Source organism: Passer montanus, unplaced genomic scaffold (assembly GCF_014805655.1).
Source record: "Passer montanus isolate IOZ18808 unplaced genomic scaffold, ASM1480565v1 scaffold5, whole genome shotgun sequence".
Classification (NCBI taxonomy): Eukaryota; Metazoa; Chordata; class Aves; order Passeriformes; family Passeridae; genus Passer; species Passer montanus.
The window spans coordinates 6,092,627-6,100,432 of NW_024369929.1; the positions used below are offsets into that span (position 1 = coordinate 6,092,627).

General features: G+C 40.8%; 1 long non-coding RNA gene across 2 annotated transcripts; it reads left to right on the forward strand.

The window, feature by feature from the left end:
- Nucleotides 1-3,321: 3,321 nt before the first annotated feature.
- LOC120509050 lies at nt 3,322-6,970 on the forward strand. Of its 2 annotated transcripts, XR_005629146.1 has the most exons (3): nt 3,322-3,575; nt 3,688-3,828; nt 6,633-6,970. It is a non-coding gene; the product is annotated as an uncharacterized LOC120509050 (long non-coding RNA). The 2 variants fall into 2 exon arrangements; XR_005629145.1 differs by lacking the exon at nt 3,322-3,575 and having other exon boundaries at nt 3,592-3,828.
- Nucleotides 6,971-7,806: the final 836 nt, after the last annotated feature.

The window sequence follows — 7,806 nt, forward strand, 5'->3', positions numbered from 1 at the left end:
TGTGCCACGTGTTCCTTGCTGGAGCTCTGCTGCTGACAGCTGATGGCAGTTTGCTACTGGCTCTGGACAGTGGAAAAAGCAGCCTCAATGGCAGCAAAGGAAGAGGAGTAAAGCCCTCCCCTTCCTTAAAACTGGATTGAGGAAATGGACCCTTAGCATGGTGGGTTGTGACTAGGGCCCGGCTTTTGAAACGTGATCCATGTGTGCAAATCCCACACAGACCAGATGCCAAAACCGCAATGATTATTTGACATTTCAGTTGAGAAAGAGAACAAATGTGCTCTGTACTCATCTTTTATTTTTTGGAACAAAACAAATTAAATTAACTTTGAAACAAGGGCTTTGATTACTATCTCTCTGGCGTCATCTTTATGTTGATGCAATTCTGTAGACTGGTGGCATCACTGCTGATTTGCACTGGTGTAACAACAATCAGGCTCTGTGTTTTCCAGGCAGTGAAGCTGCTTATGTTTTGTGTAAAGAAAGAAACTCAGTCAAACACTTTAAGGGGAAATAAATTAGCGAAGAAATTCAGAAGCCAAAAGCAATATGAGCACAGATAAAGCTACAATATTCCAACTGTATTGCTAGTTTAAAAAACATACCCAGCCTAATTAAGGAAGTATTGACTTCACTATAAATGTGTATGCTGATCTCTCTCGGTTTTGAGTTCTAATTGACATCCAAAGGTGAGCAATTCAATAAGTTTCTTCAATTTTATTTATTTTAGTATATGTGTTCTACTTTACTGGCTTTGTTTGAGATCATTGAACAAATGTAAGCTTTCTTTCCCCTTCAAGTAATGCTATGCAACATGAGAACAAATCAACTGTAAGGATTAAAATTATAATTGACCTGGTATGAAAGTAGGAGACAAAGTTCTAGTCAGCATAGCCTGAGTTGATATTCTAGCTGCCTCTGTGTGAAGAGGAGTTGACCTTTGAGTATGACCAAGGATTTCAGTATTGGTGACAGAGATTTATATACATATCTATGTATTTATTTATTTTCACCCAGTGAAGCACAATCAGGACTTTCAGCATTCAGCTTTAATGTTCATTTTTTTGCTATAGTTGCTATTATGCTCTCACTTTGAGGATGTCAAACTCCTGAAAAGAGCAATTGTTTTGCTTCAGGTACAGTAAAGCTTACAAACACTATGCCTGGGGTGAGAGACAGAGGCTTTGTGTGTATTGAGGAAATTTGGTATATGAAGAGAGTGGAGCTGGGCCCAGGACTGATATAACTTGCCAACAAGTGAGGTGACCCACAGTATTCTTCACTATACTGTACTATAGGACAGTGGCTCATGAGTGGAATTTTATGGAATATTTTAATGTTAAAAAAATGGAGAAAAATAAACCCACAAAAATTTGAAGCCACTTAAACCTGAATCTGGGTATATTTCACATTTCTATATTGAAAAAAATCCAGTCCTGATGACTATGTACACATTCTGTTCAGTGCCATTTCCATTCAGTCTTTACTATTAATACACAGTATATGTCACTAAATGGCCATGAATATATTAGATGGACTATGGCTAATAATGACATGATTAAAATTTTTAGAAGGAGGCCATGGCAATTTTCCATTGCTCTGACATTTGCCTAATAAGCCCCAACCCACTGACTGCTTTAGTAAATGATACATGGCTTCTCTTGTAAACCTGGCATGGGGTTACATTAAATATTGCCTTGTATTTAACAACGTGCTACTTTCCTGCCCTACTCTCATAAGTCTAGTAGGGCTTGTGGCCTTAATTTAGCTTGGGTGGAACTATAGGTTGGACTTGTTGTTCCAGCAAGGTAATTGCTTCTCTGCATAAATGAATTATCCTTTTCATTACAGCACCCATGGAAAGTTGTGTGTCACTTCAACACATCAGTGTAGCCGTGGCAATCCTTCAACATGTTGTGCACGTGCTCACTGTGTCATTTTTGTCCCCAGTGCCACAGCTTTGCTGCAGGGTGAGATGTATGACAAGCTGGCCCTTCGGAGGGATGCTGGCTCTGCCTCACTGCTGGCCTGCCCTACAAAATGGGTACTAATGTGACAGAGGATGAGCCCTGCCTGAAAATGGCAATCCTGACAGGCTGACTGGAATGGCAGCTCTGCCGAGAGCTGTGGAAACTCGGTAAGCAACACTTTGGTACAAGCTCTGGTAGCAGGGGAGGCACAAGAGGGCAAGGGCTGAGGCTGAGTCCTGCTGTGAGTGAGGGAGCTGCCTAGGGGCAGGAGCTGGCTGGGATGTGCCACCAAACTGGTGCAGTGCACAGCCATGACCCTGCTGCTGCAGCAGGAGAGGGAAAGTAAACAGGGCTGGCAGAGGCACCAGAAGCTGAACTTTATGAACTCCTAACAGATGGAGTTGCACCAGCAATTAATTTGGTGCAATTACTTCCACACGTTGGAAATTATTGCAAGATAGATCAACTCATTAACAATAGGAAAACAGCATTGCAAAACTCCAATCACCTCCTTCCAAGTGTTATGCACTCACTTTCCACTGAAATTAATGAAAATAATGCAAATGGGGTGCCTGGATTCCTGGATCACTGCACTGAGTAATTGGGGTACAGCTCTCGGATGTACCTGCTCAGAAATAAACACAGTGATGAGAGGAGAGAGATGACCTAGACTGAAAACAGTTCTTGTGCTTCGATTTCCCCCAAACCTACTGCTGGCAATATTTTGCTGTTTCTCTTGGCAAACATACATCTCCAGCTTCTGGTCCGGGCCTGCTGTTGACACAAAAACTTCAACTTTAATATGGAAATCTATATGTTTTCTGATTAATATTTCCATCAAGCTTAGTCCTAGGTAAACATTGTGTAACATTAGTATTCATCAGTGGACTTGCACAATCCCCTTGAAAAAACATTGAAAAAATATTTCAAAGACCTGCTTTCAGTCTAGAATGAATATTACAGCCACAGAAAAGATCTTCTATGTAAAAGAGAATAATTTCCCCCTCTTTCAGAGATTGATGAGTGATTCACAAGTCAATCATTTACTTTGCAGTGCATTATTGTCTGATTAGTCAAGTGCTGATGCAATTAAACTTAACGATCTTACTGAGTAGGTGTCGGCTTAGATTGGCATTTAAAAAGAACAGGTCATTAGTATTTTTGTAAAACAGAACCTTTCTTTGTTTTTACCATCCTATTTCTATATTTCCATTGCTACCAGTCACCACTTCAGATGAGACTGCACTGTTCTCATTTGGAGCTGGTATCTAATTACACATCACAGATCAGCTGCTAAAGAAGCACGCAAAGCTCATGAAGTATCAGTTCAGGAGTTGCTCCAAATAGAGAAGAGATTATGCAAGTTACTTTTCCCAAGACATGCAGGAAGGGCTCGGTTTCTGTTGGCAGGAAGGACTGACTGACTGCTAGACCTCAGCCTCTGGAAGCTGGCAGAAGAGGAGATTCCATCCTGAGAGGTGCTAAGCTGCTGCTGCTGCTGCTGCCAGGAGAGTAAAGAAGGCACAGGGCGTCCCATGTGACATGGGAAACTTGAGGAGCAGCACAGGACACGGACCAGGTTGTTTCCAACAAAAGGAATCTTCTGTATGTAAACAAAGTTTAGTGGCAAAGTGTTGAGTCCAGGAAATCATTTCTGGTGAGGAGAATAAGCTTTCCTTCTGAGAGGAGTGCAATTATTTCTCTATTGTTCTCCTAGTTCCTCCACAATTTAGTCTTGGCTGTGTCTCCAGTGAGAAAGTACTACTTGGAACATAAAGGAATTCGAGAGAACACGCAGAGGAAAACAAAAAACACGAGATGTCACTTTACATTTGATTTCAAAAAGTGAATTTAGCAGGTGAGAACATGTTAATAGCTATGTGTTTTTGCTTTGAAAGGGACAATTAGTAATGAGAGTAAGCAATGGAGGGCTTTGGTAGGAACTGCATGGAAAGGAAAATCCCTGTAAGTTAGAAAACAACAGGGTCTAACAGTAGAGCACCGGTTGGTTTATGCTTTCTATGTTTGTTCACTCTTCAAAATATTTAACACTGTGACCACAATTTCTATATTTCTAAGAAAGAAAACGAAAATATTGATGCTCCTACTCCATCACAAATCCTGATTTTCCAGACACGGAACAGGCTTCCTGTAGAAGTACCTCCAGTGCTTTAATTGATGCATTTGCACCAGGGAGAGCTGATGCAACACGAGGACCATCAAGCCCATGGGTCAACAGTTTCAGAAATAAGTATCTAAAATTAGGTGGCTAATTCCATAATTAGGAACTTGAGAAGAGGTGGACTGGTTTTTAAAAACACTGCAGGAGGGACAAATTCTGCTGAAGTCAATTGGAGCTGGAGGTGAGTTTTACTTTAAAAATTAGGCTGTTTTATTTAAATGTCTGGTATTGTTACAGGCATATTGGACATCCTGGGTTGAAGGTTTGAACTTCCCCTCCTAAAGTATAACTCTTATCAGCCTGTACCCAGAGCACAGAGCTCTCATCATGTGGTACTCTAGAACATGAGTATATTCCATCCTGACAGACATTATTGTGTGAGTGTGTCTGGGGACTCAAAACAAAAAGATTAGAAAAATACAATTTCCTCTCTTAGATCCTGAGGCAAGCCACAAATGTAACAGAGGCCTCAGGGCTGTTCCCATTCCAAAGGATGCTGGGGAGTAGCTTTGTGGAAGAACTTCTGCACTGGGGACAGATACAGAACAAAACCTCCTCTGCAGCACCCACCTACAAGGTCCTTCTGCCTCCCAGACCAGTGTGGAATAAAGCTCCAGGTGAGGAGCTCTGAAAACACTGCCTAATGACACTCATGGATCTTGGCACGACATAATGAGCCAGAAAGCTGTAAGGATGGGAAATGCAGTGTGGCTGTTTCTAATGTATTTTTATCAAGGTGAGGAGCTCTGAAAACACTGACTAATGACACTCATGGATCTTGGCAAGACATAATGAGCCAGGTTACCTGAAAGCTGTAAGGATGGGAAATGCAGTGTGGCTTTTTTTAATGTGTTTTTAAATCTTATTGGGTTGATGCTATTAAAAAATTAAATCAAGCTGTTAAATCAAGATCATTTAGGCTAAAATATTTACTCCTAAGTGGTGAAGCCAACAGTGTTTCTAATGTATTTTTAAATCTTATTGGGTTGATGCTACAAAAATACTTAAGCTGTTAAACCAAGATCATTTAGGCTAAAATATTTACTCCTAAGTGGTGAAGCCAACAGTGTAGCACAAAGGTAGGCAGACACAGAGGACCGTTGCCTCAGTCTGTCCTTGCTATTGGGCTTATAGGTATCTTGAGAAAGAATAATAACAAACTCTTTTCCATTCAACTAGATCTCCTTATCTGTGTAAGATAAGGGTTTATAATTCAGTTTCAGTAACAGCTTGTAGGAATCTATTAGTTGTTGTGAATTCATAAATTCCTCTAAATACATAACTGATTTCTTTGCACCAGTTACTACTGGTGACAATTAAATGATAGTTGGTTCTTTGTAGTGTTTTTTTTTTAGCACATTTCAAATTTGTTGCATTCTGTACCTTCCAGTCAATTCCTGATTGTCTTCCTCCTTTTGCAATATTCTCCCAACTGCAGTGCCATAACACCACATAGGTGGCAGCCATGTCAAAAGCAGTTGTGCCACATCATTTAGCAGGCAGTAATTGTGTCCAGGAATCACAGGAATCTTGGTCTGCTGCTTCAGACATCACTTCTTTGACAGCTAAAGCTGAAAAGACACTTGGGATGGAACCTAAAATACACTCTGTTTCAGGTTGCAGGGACTGTGCCAATAGTCTACAGTGCTGAAGAAAAACACAGCCATACATTTATCTTGTTTTTTTGGTTTCTTTTTAAACTTAATTTCTATATGAACAAGACTCATGAGACACCACTGTGTCATGCTGCCCCAAGTGAGGATATTTTAAAATCCAGTGGCTCATTTGAGACAAGTTTCACATGTGGTTACTGCTCACAAGAGAAATAAAGGTCTGGCACATTTCAGGAAAAGGAGATAGGGTGGCCCTGTTAAGGTTTCCACCAGGAAAGGGGCTGCCACCAAAATTCATGCACTGATTGTGCCAGAGCCACTTTGTCCTCACAGAGGCTACAGCCTGAGCTCTCACCTGTTCAGACAGTGAGGTTAAGCTGCCATGAGACAGAAATGGATAAGAAACCTGGTTTGTCCCTGCTTGTGCTCCCAGAAGTATGTGTTGGTCTAGACTTGGCAGTGGGAGGGCAGTTAAAGTTCTGTTTGTGTTTCTAAGCTAATCCTGCTTTTGTGTGATGTGTAATGCAACCATGTGCTTTTTGGATATTTAAGTTGATGTTAAGCATCTGAGGTCAGAGATTCATTTCAGTATTGTCATTGCTCTCATTAGATCTCCAAGTGTGTGTAAGCAAATTCCCGTGGTGGAAGCCCCTTATCCCATATTTTCTCTGTATATTCATGCAGTATTTATATTTTTTTTTGTGACTGGGAGAAAAATTATGAGTTCAAGGACATTTTTAGCTATTTTACCCAAACTAAGTCCACAAATTTGTTTGGGATTTTTATCATTATTTTGCTTTTATTATTATATGTGGAATATTGTATAATTAGATCTCTAGAATAATTTTGTGTTCTGCTTTTTTTCAGATCAATTATGTGTCTATGTGGTCAAAAGGGAAAAGTCCTTCATCTGAAGGGAAGCAGGACCTGAAGGATGTATCTCAGACATGCCCATGGCTCTCAGGGTCCAGGAATGCACTGACTCAGGAGTGGAAGCTGAACCTGAAGTCTCCTACATGGTCACATAGAGCAGGACTGCACACCAGATGTGGCTTTCTCTCATCATATGCCTAAATTTTTTTTAAATTATAACTGGTTTTTAGGCTGGCAATTAATTTCCCTTGGCTTGAACTCCTAAGAACTACAAGGTAATGGGAAGCTGGCTGGCTCATAAATTAAAATGGAAAAAGTGTTTTGAGATAGCATTTTCCTGGAAGTGGGGTCCATTTGTGCCTGATGAGCTCTTTTATAAAAAGCACCAAAGTGAGATTAAAACTTTTTAAACTATTAAAAAATAGTATGTGAAGCTTAATGGCTAAATAGCTACAATTGTAATTAAATAGTAGAAAGGCAGATTTGGTTTTGGCTGTAAAACCAATATTAGAACGAGGTACAAACTAATTTGCAGTGTCCTACAGCAACAATTAGTGTCCTAAAGGATGTGACTTTTCATTAGGATGATGAGGAGGATCTGACAGGTGGCTGAATCATGCCCACTGTAGTCACGCTGAACTTCATCTACATGCACCCACAGAATTTATTGCTCAGTCAAATTCTTCCTTTTATAATGCTGGATTGCCACATGTGCAATTACATTGCATCCGGCAGGGAGCTCCGAGATCTGTAATTACCAAACACGTCCACAGCTGTCACACAGCAACAGAAGTGACACTCATGTACTCACGAGTGTAAATCAAAGCACTGCACCTCCCACTTGCCCATGACTGAACTGAGAGGTGTTTACTGCACAGTTTATTCTGTGAAGCACCCTCCCAGTGTAATGATACACAGCTGATAAATGAGAGCGGGAAATAGGTGCAGTTCATACAAACCAAACAGGGCAGAACTGAGTTGTTCTGGAACTTTACACTCTTTGCAATGCCTCCAGTGGATGCTCAGCTAGCTGTGAGAAAAGAGTGGCTATGCAGAGCCCAGATGTACACACATCTGCAGGGATCCTGGCACACCAGAAAGAATCGGGAACTGGCTAGGCCTTGCACAGGAGTCAGAAGACTCGAGTATGTATAATTCACCTTGTTGT